Raw genomic sequence first — 20,504 nt, 5'->3', positions numbered from 1 at the left:
GAAGCCTTTTGGGGGGAAAAATCACAAGCACTTTTTGGCTAAAACAAGTGTTTTTGTTGCTGTCAAATATTTTAAAAATAATTATTCTACTTTTTAGCATCTGTGTGCCTTTTACTACTCAAATATACATCAAACTGTTAAGAGGATGAGAGGGAGGATCTGAATATTTTAAAAGCTTAAAAAATAGATTTAATAGGGAGTGATGATTTTTCTTTAAGATCATAAACTTCATTAAAATCTCCTCTGCCTCCTGTTTATTCTTCCACTTTACCTGCTTAATCTCAACTGCTTTCACATATCAAATTCATTTACTCAGGCAGAGATAAGACTAGTGGGAAAGAAAAAAATGTACCTTAATATTTCAAGTCGACAAATACTTATTAAGTGCCCATTTTGTACAAAGAACTATGCTAGGTGCTCTGGAGAAAACACAAGTAGTATGATACCCGATCTCTGTTCTCAGTCTTATATAGAGAGATTAAATGGACGTGAAGTTGCAAAATAACGCAACATGGGACTATGTGCCAATGGAGGAGGCATAGACAGCAATGTGCAGTCTTTTAACTTCTTTTTTTTTTTTTAAGTTTATTTATTTATTTTGAGAAAGAGCATGGGAGAGCATGAGGGAGGGGCAGAGAGAGAGAATCCCAAGCAGGGTCTGCACCAGAGAGCTCTTTGTGGGACTCGAACCCATGAACCGTGAGATCATGACCTGAGCCGAAGTCAGACACTTAACCAACTGAGCCACCCAGGCACCCCTCATTTCTTCTATTTTTAAGTCTCTTTCAAGTAGCCCGAACTTCCCTGGAATTTTGTTCTAACTCACAGGCTTCCTCTCTCATCTTTCCAAAAACACTATCATTCGATAGCCTCTGGGAATCTTTCTGCCACACATCAAAAAGATGAGATTTCCCCCCAGGTGATCATTCCTTGGTGGTTCCCTCTTAGCTCATCAGTCCACTAAACCCACTCATCCTTTTCGTTGTGTAAAACTTGGCTTACTTTTGGGGCACCTGGCTGGCTCAGTTGGTGCAGCATGTGACTCCTGACCTCAGGATTGTGAGTTCAAGCTCCACATTGGGTGCACAGATTACTTAAAAATAAAATCTTGAAAAAAAAATTTTTTTAAATAAACTTGGCATTCTTGGAAATACCCAAATCAGGACTTCTCCCCTTTCGGGTGCAAGTGCATGTAACTGATAACAGTAATTTGTGACCTAGTGAACCCAGTCTATCAGTTTCTATAAAGGCGCTAAAATGGTACATGGAGGCAGCAGCAGTGAGGTATTCTCTAAGAATTTTGAACAAGAACATTAAGATTATCCTGTGAATACTGAAATATTTTTTGCCTTGTGGTTTTTTTTTTACTTTTTCCTGATAAAAGGAATAAATTTATTGTAAAACAAGATCCTGTATTTAAAAATCAACACAAAAGGAGGCAGAGTAGCTATTATTTTGTGTATCCATCCCTCTTTCCTTGTCCTCCTTATGTTAACAGATACTACCAACCTTACAAAGGGCTTTTACACAACTCAGTTTGGAGTCTTATCTCCTCCTGACACAGCAACTGGCCAAGGATGGGCACGTGAATGAAACAGAACTACTGTAAGTCTTCCCAGGATTTCTTTACTGGGGATACCAAGTGAGGAATTGCTTGTTTCTCAAGTCAGTAAATTAAAGATTGCCTATGGGCATGTCCACATTTCCCCCACCCCCTCCATCATGGAGAGAGCCAGGCTCCCATGGAAGAAAATGGAGCTGGCTTCAGAGGGAAACAGAGACAAGACAGGCAAATAGAGAGACCTGACATTATTGTGGTCTCCTCTTTGGTCATCACTAAGGGGGGGTGAGACCCTTGCCCTTCCAGATGGTTACATTTTTCAGTACCTTTCCTTTTATTGTTTAAGCTAAAATGGGCTTTTATCAGCACAACCAAGAGTCCTGACAATTCAGGATAAAAGTAAAGACATACCAATTCAGAATCCTGGTATTAATTGTTGGCTTTGGAATCACACAGACCTGGGTTCAAATTCTAACTCTCGCTCACTATCACGTGACCTTGGATAAACTACTCAACTCTCAGCTTCTTAAGTCTCAAATGGGAAGAGATAGCACTTATTTTTCATATTAGTGGGGATTCCTTGATAAAATATATATGGCAGTTGATGGCACCAGTAAGTGTCCAGTAAAGATTTGTTGTTGCAGTTGTTGTTATTATTCTTATCACTAGTGTCATGATCTAAGAGAGTAAAATTGCTTTAGGGCCAGAACAAGACTTGACCATAAGCTTAGATATCATATATCTAGAGAAATACTATGTTTATCAGAAGAGAGTTTAATCAGAGAGCTATACTTCAGCTGGTCCCTGGCAAGACAACATAAATATGGAGTCCTCCTGGAAGATAAACACATGAATTTCTCTCAAGGAGTGCACTATTCTTTTGGTTCACATGAGCCACTCCCTTGCTCTGATCCCATATTCACCAAAGTGTCAGGCCATTGGACGATTCCTCTAAGACAAAGTGGAGGCTAACAGGACTGGGATCCCTTTCATTGCTGCCTTTGCATCTGGTTTTCAGTGTTGCCCTATCTTTTGGCTGTTTGCCTCCAAGGAAGATGATGTCCACTGTGCTCCTATCCTCCGGGTCTGGATTGCCCACAAGGGCCAGGCAGGTAATGCAAATGCAAAGCAAGCTGGGTGGGAGTCAGAAATAGAAGGGACTTGCCCAAACATAGAATGCTTTATCTTCTCAGTTTCCAGCCAATTGCTACATATAGTAACACAGACCCAGTATTGACAGTTGCCTGATTTTAAAAAGAAGCTGGACATGCAGGTTTAAAAAATAAATAAATAAATAAATAAATAAATAAATAAATAAATTTATAGAATAAGGCTCTCATTAAAAATTTTAAATGCTGTGTAGGCCAGACAATACCTGCTTACTGCACAGCTACCAGTTTTAATATGGTGCTCTGAACACGGACAACGTCTGTCAATAACTTCCCTGCCATATCTTCCTTCTGCACTCCACATGCAGGACCACATGATGCAGAGGAGTATTTAATAAAAGTTCTTAATTTTAAAAATCCATTTAGAGGTAGAGATATGGCTCCACCGTCTTTCAAACTCAACCAAAACAATAGTAAAGGGATTTGTTAAGACATAAACTCAAAAGGACAATGAAAATGAGTGATATGATGACAGCTACTAAATTTTAGAAACTGAAGAGCAGAAAGGTTAGTGGTAAATGACTTAGCAGATCTCAGAAAGCAAACAGTGGGGAAGCCAAGGATTAATGAGATTATACTACAGAACCCCCAAAATTTTGGAAATGGACAACACTGAGTAATATTAAACCAGGGATGAAAGTAGCACTACAAGCCAAGAGGACAGGTTGGAAGTATGATTAAAAAGCAATTAAAATTCCCATATTCCTACCCTACCCCAAGAGAAAACTGAAGGCTTACTCTCTGGAGACAGTAGAGAAAGTCTATGGATCAGAGGGCACCAAGCTAAGTCAAGAGCACTGGGACCATTCTGAAAACAAAGGGATTAAGTGAAAATGTACAAAATGAACGCTGAAACCCTGAACCTCCTTCCACCAACTCCTAAAATGCTGACAGCCAGAATTATATTCCTCAGGAAAGAGATCAGCACTGATTTGTTTGGGAGAATATAACCAGGCTTAGGTAAAAGAATTGAAGATTCTGACACTATGGGTTCTCCAATAAAATGTCCAGTGAAGCAGACAGTGGGAAAAGCCTACCTCCATGCCAAGAGACTCCAAATAGTTTTTAGGGCCCTACTTTTAAATATGGACACACAACCAAGGATCACCAAACATTTGAGAAGGCATCTAATGCAAAAGACAGTGTGGAAACTGAGCCTGGGTGGCTCAGTGGGCTAAGCATCCAACTCTTGATTTCCTCAGGTCACAATCTCACAGTTTGTGAAATTGACCCCCACACTGGGCTCTGTGCTGACTGCATGGAGCCTGCTTGGGATTCTCCCTCCCAGTCTCTCTGCCCCTCCCCTACTCTCTCTCTCAAGACAAGTAATTTAAAAAAATAAACGTTAAAAAAAAAAGTGGGGGCGCCTGGGTGGCTCAGTTGGTTGAGTTTCCAACTCTTGCTTTCAGCTCAGGTCATGATCCCAGGGTTGGGGGACTGAGCCCTGCCTCAGACTCTGCACTGAGAGTGGAGCATGTTTAGGATCCCCCCTCTCTTCCTCTGCCCCTCTCCCCCACTCACAGGCTCTCCCCCCACTCTCTCTCACTAAAATTTAAAAAAAAAATTTTTTTTTAAATAAAGATAGTGTGGGAAAAAGAATGCAATGAGAATAAATGTTACCAAAAAGCACCATTAACATCCTAACAGAGGTAAATTAACAGCAACAACAAATCAGGAAATAAAGAAAGAGGCTTTGGAAATTAAAAACTAAAAGAGCAGAAATAAAAAACTCAAAAGAAGATTGGAAGGTCATCTTGTGAAAATATTCCCTAAAGAAAAGCACAAAGGCAGTGATGGAAAATTGGGAGATTAGGTCCAAATCAGAGGATTTGTTCAGCACATTCATTTTCCAAATGATAAAGTTCCAGAACAAAAGAAGAGAGGGAATGGATGGAATTAAGTCATCAACAAAATAATTTAAGAAAATTATCCAGAACTAGAAGGTATGATTTTCCTGATTGACTATTTGAGGGGGTGGGGGTACTTAAATATTTTTATGTACAAATAAATTAATTGATTAATGATACATATTAATATTTATTTCAATTAATATCAAAGATAGATGTATCAATTAGAGATTTATTCAATAAATGAATGCATTTAATTTATGGATAAATAAATAATGAATCAAAAAAAGAATTTACAAAAATACCATCAAGCTCTTTTAACTTTCAACTTCTAATATTTGTTTATGAGCCAATTCCTATCATCAATCGTTCCTGGCACAGAGTAGATATTAAGAAATGTTTGTTTTTTGAATGAACATCAGAATAAATGTCATAAAAGAAAATACTCTCATCAGTCACAAAATTTAGAGTAAAAATTTATTTTCACTTTCCCATGAGGTCTCCCATTCACTTGCCATTATCTGGCACCCATACTGCTTTAATTTCTTTCTTACATTCTTCTTATTGTTACATATTCACAAGAATCTTAATTTAAATTTCCTTACTACATTCTGAGTGCCTTTGCATTAAAACAACAACAACTTTAAGAAATGATTAACAATTTCTAATTCAAGATACCACTTTCTCCCAACCCCAGGGAAGGGATGAGACAAATGTCTCAAAATGGGATCTAGATAAAAAGACAAAGCAGATTTACTTCAGTTGGTTCAATGCATCAGTCTGAGATGAGGCTGTGTGTCCAGAATACAGCAAAATGGGTACAGCAGGTAGGCTGGAAATGAAAAGAGACAAACTAGGTGCACTTGAGAATATCCCCACCCTGGGTCTCTCCTTGGGTAGTTAATTCACTCAGATTGGAATGCCATAAATTTCCAGAACACCAGACACGCCCAGGTTCCAATGCAAGTACAAAAACATACTCTGTCGCCAAATCCAAATTATTTTTGTATCATCTACCATTTGAGACTATGTCCTGTTTTTCCCTTTTTCCCCAGATCAGATAAGCAAGGGTCAACTCTGCAGTCATCAACTAAGAAAAAGAAAATGGGAGTAATGGATTCACCAGAAATGCTGCAGGGTCTCAACAGACTGATGAATAGAAGAATTTGGTTTCATACCATATCCCCAGCTCAGTCACTTATGCAATAGGGTAACTAACTGCTTACATCAATTTCACTGTTAGGTGAGAACAACATGTCTTTCCTTCTTCCTAGCATGCTGTGAAAGCTAAGAAGATAACATCTGAAAATACTGAAATACTCGGAAAAAAACGATACCATAGAAACATGATCTTATCACCACACTCCAGTGTAGCGTGCATTTTCTTCGTACACAGCACAAACAAAATTCTTCCATAACAGACACAAAAATCTGAAAAGCAAGGAATTGCAATCTGCTTTGTGCACAAATCTTTTATCGGGAGGGTTAGAGAATATACATTTCTATCCTCAGTCATGTGCACTTGTTTGATTTCAGTTAATGGCATATGTATTCAAATGAGAGGAAAACTTGCCCCGTAACTTTACGGTTTGGAATTCAGTCTTCACAAATGAGGTATAAATGTTCCCTGAAGTTTGGAGGAAATAGAAAAGTATTATTTTAGGTTACTCTTCATTCCAATTTCATTCAGAAATTTCAAGCCACTGATACCTTTAAAAGATAACATTTTTAAAAACCTTACCTAGAGGGCAAATATGATAACATGGTCCTTATTTCGTAAGATAAAGGACATTACTGGCTAGTAGGAGCCCACGCAGGAGATTGACATTTTAACTTCCAAGCTACAAGTCTAGATCTATTGATCCCAACGGCAAAATTCCAGGAAGAATTCCATGCATGTGTTGTAGATAACTAAATATGCATTAGGTCAGAATATAAAACGCGTTTCAAGTTACGTGCCAACTCCAACTAATTGTTTGTAGTTTCTAGAGCACCTTACTGAAAAAATTCTGAGGCCACATCTAGCATCAATGATAGAGGACTATGATCAACCAACAATGTACCACAGTCACAGGAATGGGAAATGATGACATGTGTGATATGTGCCGTCTCTGGGATAGAAAGCAAATGTCCCCTAACATAGTGACTTTCATTATTAGTTATCACTGTTTAACTTAGATGGTACTAATATTTTTTTTGCTATTGAGAACGCACAAATTGCCAGTCACCATGCTTTTGACATTTTCCCAACAGAATTATCTCACTATTTCTCACAATAATCTTCTGATGAATATATTATTATCCACTGTTCCCAGATAAGCAAATGGAGCAAAGATGTTATGCAACTTTTCCAAGGCCAACAGCTAATAATTTGGGGGAAGTTGAAACAGATAAAAACTCTAGCCTGTTGACTCCCCAGGTCCATCAGGTGTCACCCAACTTGGAGTACAGGAACATGCAGCTGAAAAAACTCTAATGGTCCTTTTCTGCAGCAAGATGACTTACGCTTGTCAAAGGATAAAATAAAAAAGGTTGGCTCAGTGTTTCCCCCATCTCAACTGCTTCTAAGAGCTCTTCCCTACAGAGTCTGTTTAAAACCTCCCCCTTACATTGCTCTTCCCCCTCTGCACACAAATATGCACAGATCTCTTCTCTTCTATACTAGACTTGAACCACACAGGTATTTCTCTACCAAACCTTCCTGATTCCTCCTGACTTCTGAGGCTCTGCCTCTGCTCCCTCACCTCCTGCTCTCCTGCTCCACTCCTCCCACGGGATTCAAAACTCATAAGCGATGGCAACAATACAAAACTCCATGTCCTCTGCTCAGGGGCCTTTCTGTACTCTCTTGGCATCCCTTGAGACAGACCCTTCCCTCCCTTGGCTTCTTCCATGAGGCTCCGGTACATTCCCTCTTCCTTTGTGACCACCCATTCTGTTTCTTTCAAAGGAGTCATTCTCACTCTGTGCATTCTGTGCCCAGAGAATGTCTCCCTCCATCCTTTACACGAGATTTCAGCAAACTTTCCATAAAGGACCAGATAACAAATATTTTTACACCTTGTGGGCCATCAGGTCTCTGCCACAAGTACTCAACTAACCCCATTGTATCTCCAAAGCCGCACAGATGATATATAAAGGACTGGGTGTATCTGTGTTCTAATAAAATTTTATTTATGGACGTTAGAATTTAAATTTCATATAAATGTTAGGTATTAAAGAATCATATTCTTTCTCAAAAATTTTTTTCCAACCATTTAAAACACCATTCTTAGCTCATAAGTCCATACTGAAATAGGCTGCAGTCTGGACAGTAGATTGTCAACCTCTGATCTGCACAACAAAATCCAACCCATCTTTAAAATCTAGCTCAAATCCAACCTCCTTCTCAAAGCCTTCATTAAGGATCCCAGATTAAAGGGACAACTTCTTTCTCCAAGTAAATACATCTAATCAATTCAACTGGCAACTATCATTATAATCTTATTTCATTATTTCTAGTATTACATGAACACCACCCCCCCCAAAAAAAGGTATTTTACTGGTTTTACACTTTCTATATATATAAATCCTATCTTTCTAAACAGACCACAAAATCCTTAAAAACAGAAACAATGTCGGGGCGCCTGGGTGGCTCAGTCGGTTGAGCGGCCGGCTTCGGCTCAGGTCATGATCTCACAGTCTGTGAGTTCGAGCCCCGCGTCGGGCTCTGTGCTGACAGCTCAGAGCCTGGAGCCTGTTTCAGATTCTGTGTCTCCCTCTCTCTGCCCCTCCCCCGTTCATGCTCTGTCTGTCTCTGTCTCAAAAATAAAAAAACGTTAAGAAAAATTAAAAAAAAAAAAAAAAAAAAAACAGAAACAATGTCTTTGGATGCCCGGGTGACTCAGCCAGTTAAGTATTTGACTCTTGATTTCAGCTCAGGTCATGATCTCATGAACCAAGAGATCGAGCCCAATGTTCTGACAATGTGGAGCCTGCTTAAGATTCTTTGTCCCTGTCTCTCTGCCCCTCTTCCACTAACGCAGGTGCACTCCCTGGTGCGCACGCTCTCTCTCTCTCAAAAAAATAAATAAACTTAAAAAAAATAATAACGTTTTAAGGTAACGTTTAAGGTTTACCCCCTACAGTGCCTTGCAGGTTGTAGATATTCTATAAGTGTTTGTGATATAATGTTAACATTAACAATATATTTTAGAACCTTTTTTTTAATGTTTATTTTTGAGAGAGAGAGAGAGAGAAAGAGACAGTGTGAGTGGGGAAGGGGCAGAGGGGGAGACACAGAATCTGAGGCAAGCTCCAGGGCTGAGCTGTCAGCACGGAGCCCAATGCAGGGCTCAACCTCGTGAACTGTGAGATCACGACCTGAGCTGAAGTCAGATGAACATTAGCAGTATATTTTAAAAGACTATATTGTTACACAAATGAATTAATAGGGATCTAAATGTCAGTTCTATATCAGGCACTGGCTAAAAGCTTTCATACACATTAATAATTCTTTCAATTAACCCTCACAACAGTATAGTGATATAGATAGTATTATTCCCATTTTACCAAAGAGGAAACTGAGACTCAAAGGCAATTGACTTGCCCATGTGATCCAAATCTGCTGACTTTATACCCCATACTTCTACATTTGCTTCACTTCAGAGACTCTTTTTTTCAAATCATGTTTTACCATCATCCCTGTCATGGATGAAAAGAATGGAACCAAGTATAAAGTTTGCAAACACTGGATGAGCTTATTTTATCCAAGTTCCTCTATCAGAAATCATGTCCATCCTTGACCCTTCCCTGTTCTTAACCCTCAAAATCCAATCTATCATCAATTGTTTTTGACTCACTTTCAGTTCTCCTCACTTAAGTCTTCCTTGCTGAATCACTTCAAGGCCTCCAACTCATTTTCCACTCTACTTCAGAGATCTTTCTAGAGCACAAATTTGCTCATGTCACTCCCTCATTAAGCCATCCAAAAATGTCACTTTGCCCTTAGAAGGAGTGTACATCTCCTCGAGTGGTATATAAGGGCCTCCCGGGGCACCTGGGTGGCTCAGTCAGTTAAGCATCCGACTTCAGCTCAGGTCATGATCTCTCAGTTCATGAGTTTGAACCCCGCGTCGGGCTCTGTGCTGACAGCTCAGAGCCCAGAGCCTGCTTCAGATTCTGTGTCTCCCTGTCTCTCTGACCCTCCCCCGCTCGTGCGCTCGCGTTCTCTCTCTCACACTCTCTCACTCTCTCTCTCTTTCTCAAAAATAAATAATAAACATTAAAAAAAATTTTTTTTAAAGAACCTCCACCATGTGAACCCTGCCTCACCTCCAGCCTCACCTGCCACCACATGTGCCCTCCTGTTCTGTGTACCAACTTATTTCAATTGTTCCATCAGGACACAGCCTCTGTACTCAGCTTGGCCACTTGCTCTCTAGGGAGGTTTCTGTTGCTCTCTTCAGCAAATGGAAAGAAAATGGAAAACCTGGAGAAACTGGAAGACATGGAGGGCCATGACAAAGATGCAGGATCCTGTGCCATGGGCCCTCTGCTTAGAATTCTCTTCTTCTCCCTCTTTACTTGGCTAATCATCATGTACCCTTCAAGACTCATCTTTCGAGTATATGAAAGAATGGTACCTTCCTCTCCTTTGACCACAATGCATCCTACAATGGACATCTCTTCCTCAATATTGTGTTCCCTATCTGCACCTCTCTATTACCTTGTTTTGCAAAAAGGTCTTCTGCCTCTATACATTTAGTCACCCCATTACTAATCTGATCTCCCAATTGACACACCGACAGCTAAAGGGGCTGTTCAAAGCTTCCTCCATCTGTCCACTGTCCACATTCCAAGATAACCAGATGGTGCACATCAAAAAAGTTGAGAAGAAAAACCTTGAATTTACATCTTCTATACACAGCATGACCAGTCTACCTACCAATTGTCCATAGTCTTTACCCAGGACACTCCCTTATAACTTCCCCCACAACTCCTAATACCACCAACACTTCAGTTTCCCTTCAGGATCCAGGCAGGCTACCATCTGTAGAAGACACAGAGGTGCACCACCGAATCTCTTTTCAAGTAAGGATTTGCTGCCCAGCCACAGGGGTGTGATCAGCAGACAGACAGCTATTAACTCTTCCTGCAGAGAATGCCTTTGACTGAGGTCAGGCCCTTCCCATGAAAGCCCACATGTGTTGACTAAGAAAGGTAGAGATATAAAGATGCAGTCATTTAGACCTAACATGAAACAAGAATGATTCACTCCAGAGCTCCCCGCTGGGATGGCCAAAGTTTAATTAGATCTATATTCCAATTTGACCTCTTTCTCTGCCCGTTCTTGCTTTCTGCACTTTCCTTCCTCAAGTATTAATTCGTAATAAACATCTCACACACTAACTTTCACTCAGAGTCTCTTTCCAGAAACAGACTGGAGGTTAAAACACAAAATGAAGGTATGTACAGGGCCATGCTCTCTCTGAAGTCTCTAGGGGAAGATCCTTCTTTGCTTCTGCTTATCTCCTGGTGGTTGCCAGCAGCCCATGTACCCCTTGGCTTGAAGCTGCTTCTCTTCCATCTCTGCCTCCATCATCAGCCTTCTTCTGTGTGTGTGTGTGTGTGTGTGTGTGTGTGTGTGTTCACATGGCAGTCTCTTCTCTGCATGTGTCTTTTTCACTCTTCTTATAAGGTCACCAGTCATACTGGATTTAGCGTCCATCTTGCTCCAATACGACCTCATCTTAACTCACATCACAAAGGCCCTATTTCCAAATAAGGTCACATTTGCAGGTACCAGAGGTTAGGAATTGAACATAACCTTTTGGAAGACACAATTCAATGCATAGCAATACTATACCAATACAACCCGAAATTCTTTTTTTTTCTTAAGTCTATTTATTTATTTATTTAGAGAGAGCGTGTACATGAGCAGGGTAGGGGCAAAGAGAGAGGGAGAAAGAGAGAATCCCAAGCAGGTTCCATGCCATCAGTGCAGAGCCTAATGTGGGGCTTGATCTCACAAACTGCAAGATCATGACCTGAGCTGAAATCCAGAGTCGGAGGCCTAACTGACTGAGCCACCCAGGCACCCCCAACTTGAAATCCTTTACTGGATACAATTCACATATTCTCTACTTACTAATACCATTGATAAGAGGCTCTTGGAAACACACACACACACACACACACACACACACACACACACACACACATTTTGGCATCTGCCTAAAAGACTGACCAATTAGAACTAGAATGAGGGAGAAGCTGGTTTCAGAAAATTTCTAACCATACTTTGCTAATACTAATAACCATATAACCTAAAATGTTATAGTAATCTCAAGTTTCAGAATCACACCCATGAGGGGCACCTGGGTGGCTCAGTCAGTTAAGCGTCCGACTTTAGCTCAGGTCATGATCTCATGGTCTTTGAGTTCGAGCCCCGCGTCAGGCTCTATGCTGACAGCTCAGAGCCTGGAGCCTGCTTCGGATTCTGTGTCTCCCTCTCTCCCTGTCCGTCCTCCACTCATTTGCTCGCTCTGTCTCTCTCTCTCTCTCTCTCTCAAAATAAATAAACATGTTAAAATATATATTAAAAAAAATAAGAATGTGTCTAAAGAATCACACCCGGGGCGCCTGGGTGGCTCAGTCGGTTAAGCGTCCGACTTCGGCTCAGGTCATGATCTCATGGTCCGTGAGTTCAAGCCCCGCATCGGGCTCTGTGCTGACAGCTCAGAGCCTGGAGCCCGGTTCAGATTCCGTGTCTCCCTCTCTCTCTGCCCCTCCCCTGTTCATGCTCTGTCTCTCTCTGTCTCAAAAATAAATAAACGTTAAAAAAATTTTTTTAAAGAATCACACCCATGACATTGTGTTGAAATTCATCATGCCTATACTTATAGTCCTTTAAATCTACCTGTCTGGCTTTGGTATAACTAAGGAACCTACTTAAAAATATATCAAAAAAGTTTTTTATATTCTTTTTTCTTTTCTCTTTTTTTTTTTTGTTTGTTCGTTTCTTACAAACCATATAAGTTTAAAAGTTTCCTGGTACAGTCTTCCATATACAAAGACAAAGCTTGACTTATCACTAAGACTTGTATTTGAGCTGTTTTCGTAGTCAGCACTGATCCTCCACACTGTTTCTCCTGGTTGGCCTGGCTCAGAGGTGGGGTCTCAGGCCACAGCATAGAGTAGAACTGACTGGCCTGTGGTGACCTCATCTGTTCTACCCTCTCACACCTGAGTTATTCAGACTTGGATTAGGTTGTGTTCTCTTTAAGGTCACATGTGAAACTGATTCTCATTTGAAAGCACTTTTGGTGTATAACACAAGTGACATGTTTCCTTCAAAGCACAGCAGTGTAAACATTATTATCAAGACTTGTTTTTTAAAGCATTCCCTACTGGTAAGTCAGGTCACCGGGTTCCTACCTGCTGGTCTGAAGTTCAAACAAGCCGTGACATATTTTGCTTTGCTTTAATAGAAGAACATATCTAGAGACATGAGCATTCTATGTGATATGGTGACAAAATAGCATATTTGTTATAGTCTAGGTGCAAAACAGTACTATTCCCTTTGAATATGTTTTCTAGAGACTTCATTTTATCTCCCTAAACCTAAAATAATGGACATTTCTAAGACCAAGAATATCGGAGGGAATAGATTTGTTATTTTAATATTTACAGAAAAGCTGGTCAAGAAGTACCATAGACTAACAATAGTGCTTATTGTAACTCTGTGCATTTAAATTTTCTTCAAAAGCAATCTAATTTGGGATATAAATTACAGCTGGGAACCATCCAAGAGTGGATAGGAATTAATTAGTTATTGATCATGCCTGGGTTTTCATTTCTTTATATATATACATATCCCGCAACCCTGAGATCATGATCTGAGCTGAAACCAAGAGTCAGACGCTCAACTGACTGAGCCACCTAGGCACTCCTAGGTTTTCATTTCTAAATTTTTTTTAACGTTTTGTTTACTTTTGAGAGAGAGAGAGAGAGCACAAGTGGGGCAGGGGCAGAGACAGGAGGACAGAGGATCCAAAAGCAGCGAACCCAATGTGGGGCTCAAATTCGCAAACTGCGAGATCATGACCTAAGCTGAAGTCAGATGCTCAACTGACTGAGCCACCCAGGCATCCCTAGGTTTTCATTTCTAGAACAGACTGGTTGTGTATGCACACTGGCTGTACCACTAACTACCAATATGGTCCATGGGCAATATACTTAACATCTCTGTGTCCCGATTTCCTCATCTGCAAAATGGGATAATAATAGCATCTTAGAGGGTTAATTGAAAATGTTAAGAGTTAATAGATGGAAAAGAGTCAAATCAGTGCCTGGCAGATAATAAGTACTCTGTGTTAACCACCTCCAGTGAAGGCACAGATCTATATTATCTTGTTCACAGCTCTATAGCCAGCACAGAGAACACTTCCTGTGCATAATAGACTCTTGATTAATTTGGTTTTTTGAAACTTAATGGATATTTGACTTTTATTAATGTTACTAGCAGTTAACCTTGGATAATAATGTCCTAATAGCATAAGTACATAAAATATTCAACTTTCCACATCAACTGTTTTTCACAATAAACATTTCTTTTACTAACTCTTGCATATAAGATCATAACCTAACACGGTGTCATCCATCACAGTAGATGTATGAACAAGACTTTATGTCAGGGATTTTTACATTTTCTTCTCTGATGCCTATTTATGTATGTACGACTGCCTTGCTCCAGAGGAAATTTCAGACAACTTCATAAATATTTTACTTTCAGTTCTGCATTTTACTTTCAACCTGTGTTTTACTTTCGGTTCTACTCTAAACATTTAAATGATGTGAAGACATTCTCCTGCTTTATAGGGAGATCTAAAACTTGTGCATGTCTTTTTTTTTTTTTTTTTTTTTTTTTTTTTGCTTTTTAGAGAGCTAAGATTTGTGGAGACAAGAGAGTGGTGACAGTTAATATTTAAGAACAGAATGAGCAGAATATCTGGTGCCATTTGATAGCAAAACATGAATCAGAAATGACATCGGGGCACCTGGGTGTCTCAGCAGGTTAAGTGTCCCACTTAGGCTCAGGTCATGATCGCGTGGTTCATGAGTTAAAACCCTGCATCGGGCTCTGTGCTGACAGCTCACAGCTTGGAGCCTGCTTCGGATTCTGTCTCTCTCTCTCTCTCTCTCTCTCTCTCTCTGTCCCTCTCCAGTTCATGCTCTGTCTCTCTCTCTCTCTCTCTCTCCCTCAAAAATAAAAAATATTAAAATTTTTTTAAAAATTAGGAATGACATTAACAAACCATGTATCTCTGAATGATAGAACAGGCTTCACATAGAATGAGGCTTACAGAAGCTAACCCCATAGGTGGAAAAAGATACACAATTTTTTTTTGCCCTTGCCAAGATGTGAATCAGAAAATCCATGGCACACTGAATAACTGGTTGATGAGGAAGATTCTTTCTTCAATGGAGCATGGATTTTAGAAAAAATTACATTCTGTCTATGCTAAATCACTCAGTGTTAAGTGATCTAGAACAATACTACAAGGAATGAGGTCATTTCTACACAACATGTATAATGCAGGAAAATTCTGAGGTCTGTTTGCTTTACACAATGTCAGAAGTTTCCAAATACATGGGAATTTAGCTTTACTCTGGTGATGGACCGGATTTCTCACCTTTTCCCCTGGTGTCCCGACACTCCGTGTAGATGAGCATTTACTGCCCTTCCCCCCTTGTTCTCCCTCAGTCCCTTCCTCAGTGGGGCAATGCTTGTCCAGATCCCTCTCTTTAACCTCTCTCTCCTCTTCCTCCCTCTTGAGCGCTGAAGTGGAGAATTAGATGTTTACTAAATTACAGACAAACTTTATTTGGCAAATACTGACCTAGATGCAGCCCATAGTAGAACAACAGGTGCACATGTTTTGAAGTAGAGTAAAAATAACAACAACAACAACAAAAACCCACATTTTTTAGAAGTATTCTTTGTTTCAAATCTCCCTGCCCATAGCTGAGAAAATATGAGGAAGAACACTAAAAGAAAACTCTAGGCTATAAGGTCAAATTCTTAAAAGAGTTTAGGTTCATTCTCGGTCTCAAAGAATAAATACAGAATTCTAGAGTTAGTTTTCTATCTCTCATTACTCCATATTCAAATGCTTTTAGTTTTCTACCTTTGGAAATGTTTTGTAAAATCATGGCGTCTTCCCTTCAGTGATTTTTCTGCCAGAACATTTTCACCACCAAACCCTTCTAAGATGTTAAGATGTCCTTTTCAGTGGAAAGGAACTGAAGAGCCCATGCAGGATACTAAGCATCAGGAAGGAAGAAGAGACCAAAACTTGCCACAGAATCCAAGTCCAGACGCTGCTGCAAGAAAAGAGTCAACGTTACTGAATGTTGCTGACACCAAAGCCAACGGAGAGTTCATTGGAAGGCGATTTGTCACTTAGGAGTTAACTGCTGAACCACTGAAAAAGCAGCTTCAGTCATTGGTGAAGCCAGAAGCCAGATTATAGTGCATTGAGAGGTAAAGGGAAAGTAAGAAAGTAAAAACAATTCAACAGCCATTTCTAAACCCTGTCTCAACCGTTTTTTTCTATGAGATTTCTTTCAGAAAGCTTCCCTTTATAGGAAGAGCCATCACAGGCAGATATTTAAAATATATTTATCTAGCTAGTGGGTTAGATATAAGCATGGCAGGTACAAGAAATCGATATGATAGAAAAGATAAGACAGAAGGTAAGAACCTTACGTAAATTCAAATCATGTTAACATAGGGGCATAACAAAATAAGAAAGGGACTATTTTTAAAAGTCTCATTTTAATTCCATTGCCATTATCACATGTTTACGCCTACTATACGTTTTAGCACCACATTAAGTTAAGGACTGCTGAAAAAAATAAATGATTCTGTCCTTTAGTGTTATCCACAGATTAAAAATGTCAAGGAATACCATGTCATTCTAATACTATCATGATAGGTACATAATAAAATATAAGCAATTGGGGTGCCTGGGTGGCTCAGTCAGTTAAGCATCCTACTCTTGGTTTCGGCGCAGGTCATGATCTTGCAGTTCATGAGTTAGAGCCCCATGTCAGGCTCTGTGCTGGCAGCATGGAGTCTGCTTAGGATTCTCTCCCTCTCTTTCTGCCCCTCCCCCACTCGCACTGTCTGTCTCTCTCAAAGTAAATAAACAAACTTAGAAAAATGTTAAAAGTAATAATAAAATGTAAGCAATCATACATTAACTTTTATGTGAATCTTTTGATAAATTCCTAACTATTAAAACCTAACTTCGAAAAGGAAGGAGGGGGTGAATGAAAAAATAAACTGTGGTGCATCCAGACAATGGAATATTATTCAGTACTAAACAGAAATGAGCTATGAAGCCACGAAAAAGAAAATGAAGGAAACGTAAGTGCATATTTCTAAGTGAAAGAAGCCACCTTGAAAAGGTTACATACTGTTTGATTCCAACTATAAGGCATCCTGGAAAAGGCAAAACTATGGAGAAAGTGAAAATGTCATTGGTGACCAGGGGTTATTGGAGGGAGGGATGAATAGGTGGAGCCCAGAGAATTTTTAGGCCAGGAAATCCACTCTGTGTGATAATATAAGGGTGGATACATACACTGGTCCAAACCCAGAGAGTATGCGACACCGAGAGTGAGCCCTAATATAAACTAGGGACTTAGAGTGATTATAATGTGCACTGTAGGTTCCTCAGTTGTAGCAAATGTACCACTCTTGTCAGGGATGTTGATAATGGAGGCAGCTATCCATGTAGGGGTAGGGGGTACATGAGAAATCTCTCATTTCCTCCCAATTTGGCTGTGTAGCTCAAACTGCTCAAAAAAAAAAAAAAGTTTTAAAAAAAGGGAAGAAGGTTGGCACTTAGAAGTAAAAACCTAAGGATATAGTTGAACTATCATATCAAAATATATTCAATCAGTTGAATTGTTTTTGTTTTTGTATTTTTTAATTTGAGAGAGAGAAAGAGAGCATGAGCGGGAGAGGGAGAGAGGGAGAAAGGGGGAGAGAGGGAGGGAGAGAGGGAGGGAGGGAGGGAGAGAGAGAGAGAGAGAGAGAGAGAGAGAGAGAGAGAGAGAAAGCCCAAGCAGGTTCCATGCTCAGTGTAGAGTCCAACACAGGGCTCAATCCCATGACCCTGGGATCATGACCTGAGTCAAAATCAAAAGTCAGACGCTCAATTGACTGAACCACCCAGGTGCCCCAAATTGGTTTGTTTATTAGCAAAGGTGGTTCTTTCCCACCCATCTCTGTTCCAGCCACTGAGCTAATCATAATGGGGGGATGGGGGAGGAGGGAGGCATGGAAAATATAACAGTCTTTAAACTTAAAGTGCCAGGCACTTTCTAAGTTATATGTATGTATTATCTTTTTAATTCCCATACTAACCCTATGAGATTGGTATAGGGACTGGGCAGGTTTTGTGAGGCCTAAAGCTTACATAATTTGAGAAGCACCCTTTAAGGAAAAGAATTAACCATATTAGCTGCTGCAATAGCTATTCTATTGATCACTCTCCCCAAAACAGTTCACAGTCTGGGCAGGAAGAAAGACTAAATAGATAGCTAATATGTGCTTTGAAAGAGATATTTATTCAACCAAAAACATCGATGAGCACTTACTATGTGTGACACATTGTTGAAGGTGTTGAGATAAACAAAAGTCCTTGCCCTTGTAAGTATTCTATATTAGCATGGGAGACAAAAAAGTAAATGTGGCAAATAAACAAATGATAGGGCATATTAAAAGTTGATAAGTACTATTTCAAAAAAAAAAAAAAGGACTGAAGGATAAGAGTCAGGTATTGGACAGGGGCTAGAAAACAGGTTGTAGTTTAAGGAGCATAGTCAGGGTAAGTCTCATTGCAAGGTGATATTTGAGCAAAGATTCAAAGGGGCCAAATGTAAACACATGGATCCCTGGGGGAAGAGGGTTCCATGCTGAGGGAACTGGTAGGGCATGTTTCATGCGCTTAAGAAACAGCAAGTACGTGGTGAGCCAGTGCGCACGTGATAGGCGAGAAGCAGGAGATGAGCTGTGAGAGATAAAGGGGTGTGGAGTTGTAGAACCATGTAAAGAATTTGTTGTTAGCTCTGAGATAGGGAAGCATTGAAAGGTTTGAGCAAAAAGGTGGCAGGATCAACCTTACAACTTCAAAATATCATCCTGGCCACTGTGCTGAGTTTTTGGTAGCTGAGACCAGAATGGTAGCAAAGCAGATGGTGAGAAATGTTCAGATCTTAGACATACTTTGAAAGTAAAGCCAACAAAATTTGTTGGAGTGTGACGATGGGGCATGAGACAAGGAGGAGAGTCAAGGATGGCTCCAAGGATTTTGACCTAGGCCACTGCAAGGTCAGATTGCCTTTGAATGAGATGGATAAGGACACAGGAGCAGATTGGGAGGCGAGACAGGAAATCACTCATTTGAGATGTCTACAAGATACCCAAGTGAAGATGCTAACTAGGCATTTGAGCAGATGAGTCTGGATTCAGAAGGTGCCAATATTGATGGAGTATCAAGGAAAAGATGAAAAGGATCCTACCATGGCCTCCTCCAGAGATCAGTGCAAGCTGCCTGCATTAGAGGTGCCCAATCTGAAGTTTTTCACATGAAAGTCTTCCAAAGAGAAGTTTCCTAGAATCCCTAGAAGTCCTCACACCTGCCAGTCATTAATAATAAGGAATATGTTAAGTACAAAATAACATGTTACTCAAAAATGAAAGATGTGAATGAAGGGGGAAATCAAGAGTCCTGAGAGAAGAAAACCTGAGTTGGCTGTTTTCAGACTTTACTGGCTGGCAGGAGGATGGACATACACGTCCTTGCCACATGGAGCTCATCTGCCGTCCCTGGGCTCTCCACCACACCTCCCTTCCCTTTTCATGAGGCAGTCTTTCAGAGGTTCCACAAGTCAGGACTCAGGAACTCTCATCTGCTCCCATGGAAGGAAGAAACAAAAACCCCTGGTTAAGACAAAATGCAGGGGCGCCTGGGTGGCTTGGTCGGTTAAGCGTCCGACTTCGGCTCAGGTCATGATCTCACGGTCCATGAGTTCGAGCCCCGCGTCGGGCTCTGTGCTGACAGCTCAGAGCCTGGAGCCTGCTTCCGATTCTGTGTCTCCCTCTCTCTCTGACCCTCCCCCATTCATGCTCTGTCTCTCTCTGTCTCAAAAATAAATACACGTTAAAAAAAAATTTAAAAAAAGACAAAATGCAAAATTCAAAGACAAGAGATGCCAAATGAGTAACTCGCAACCATAAATAATCTCTAATATAATGGAGACTGGAAGATGGTAGGGCTCTTGCCCTACTTCTTCTATATACTCTCTTCCAAACCCCACAGTCTCTGCCAATAAACCTGAAAAACAGGCCTTGTGACATTTGTCGCTCAATTCTTTTTCCCCTATGTTTGCTGCACGTGATCATATTGGTATCCTTGGTTACTTTTGCAACATTCAAGAGACCCTCCCATAGAACACAACAAGCCAATAAGTAGATACAGCTACAAGTAGCTGTCTGTCCTATGATTTCATCTCTGAGACTCTAAGCAAGCATCCCATTTATTTGACCAACATTTATGGACCATTTTCTAGGTTGTAGGAACTGTGTTAGGTCCAGAGATAGGATTCAAAGGTGAACAGGACACACTCTTGCCCCTGAGGTCCTTTCAGGGCAGAGACACTATTTTTCTCAAGCTCCATGCCTGCTATGGCTGCCTTTACTCAGGTCATAAACCCTCACCCTGGCTCGGCAAGTTTCCAGGCATACAAAAACCATGCCTATTGCTACATCTTCCATCTACTTTAAAGCATAGGTCTCAACTAGAGATGATTTGCCCCACCCTCCAGGGGACATGGGGCAATGTCTGAAGACACTTTTGGCTTTTGCAACTG

General features: G+C 40.4%; 1 pseudogene; it reads left to right on the top strand.

Moving 5' to 3' along the window:
• The window catches only part of LOC122229322, a 109,678-nt pseudogene that overhangs the window by 67,594 nt on the left and 21,580 nt on the right, over positions 1-20,504 (top strand).

The sequence above is a fragment of the Panthera leo genome, chromosome A1 (assembly GCF_018350215.1).
Source record: "Panthera leo isolate Ple1 chromosome A1, P.leo_Ple1_pat1.1, whole genome shotgun sequence".
In the NCBI taxonomy this organism is placed as follows: domain Eukaryota; kingdom Metazoa; phylum Chordata; class Mammalia; order Carnivora; family Felidae; genus Panthera; species Panthera leo.
Note: the sequence above shows the minus strand (reverse complement) of the source record. Positions and strands in the feature narration are given on the sequence as shown.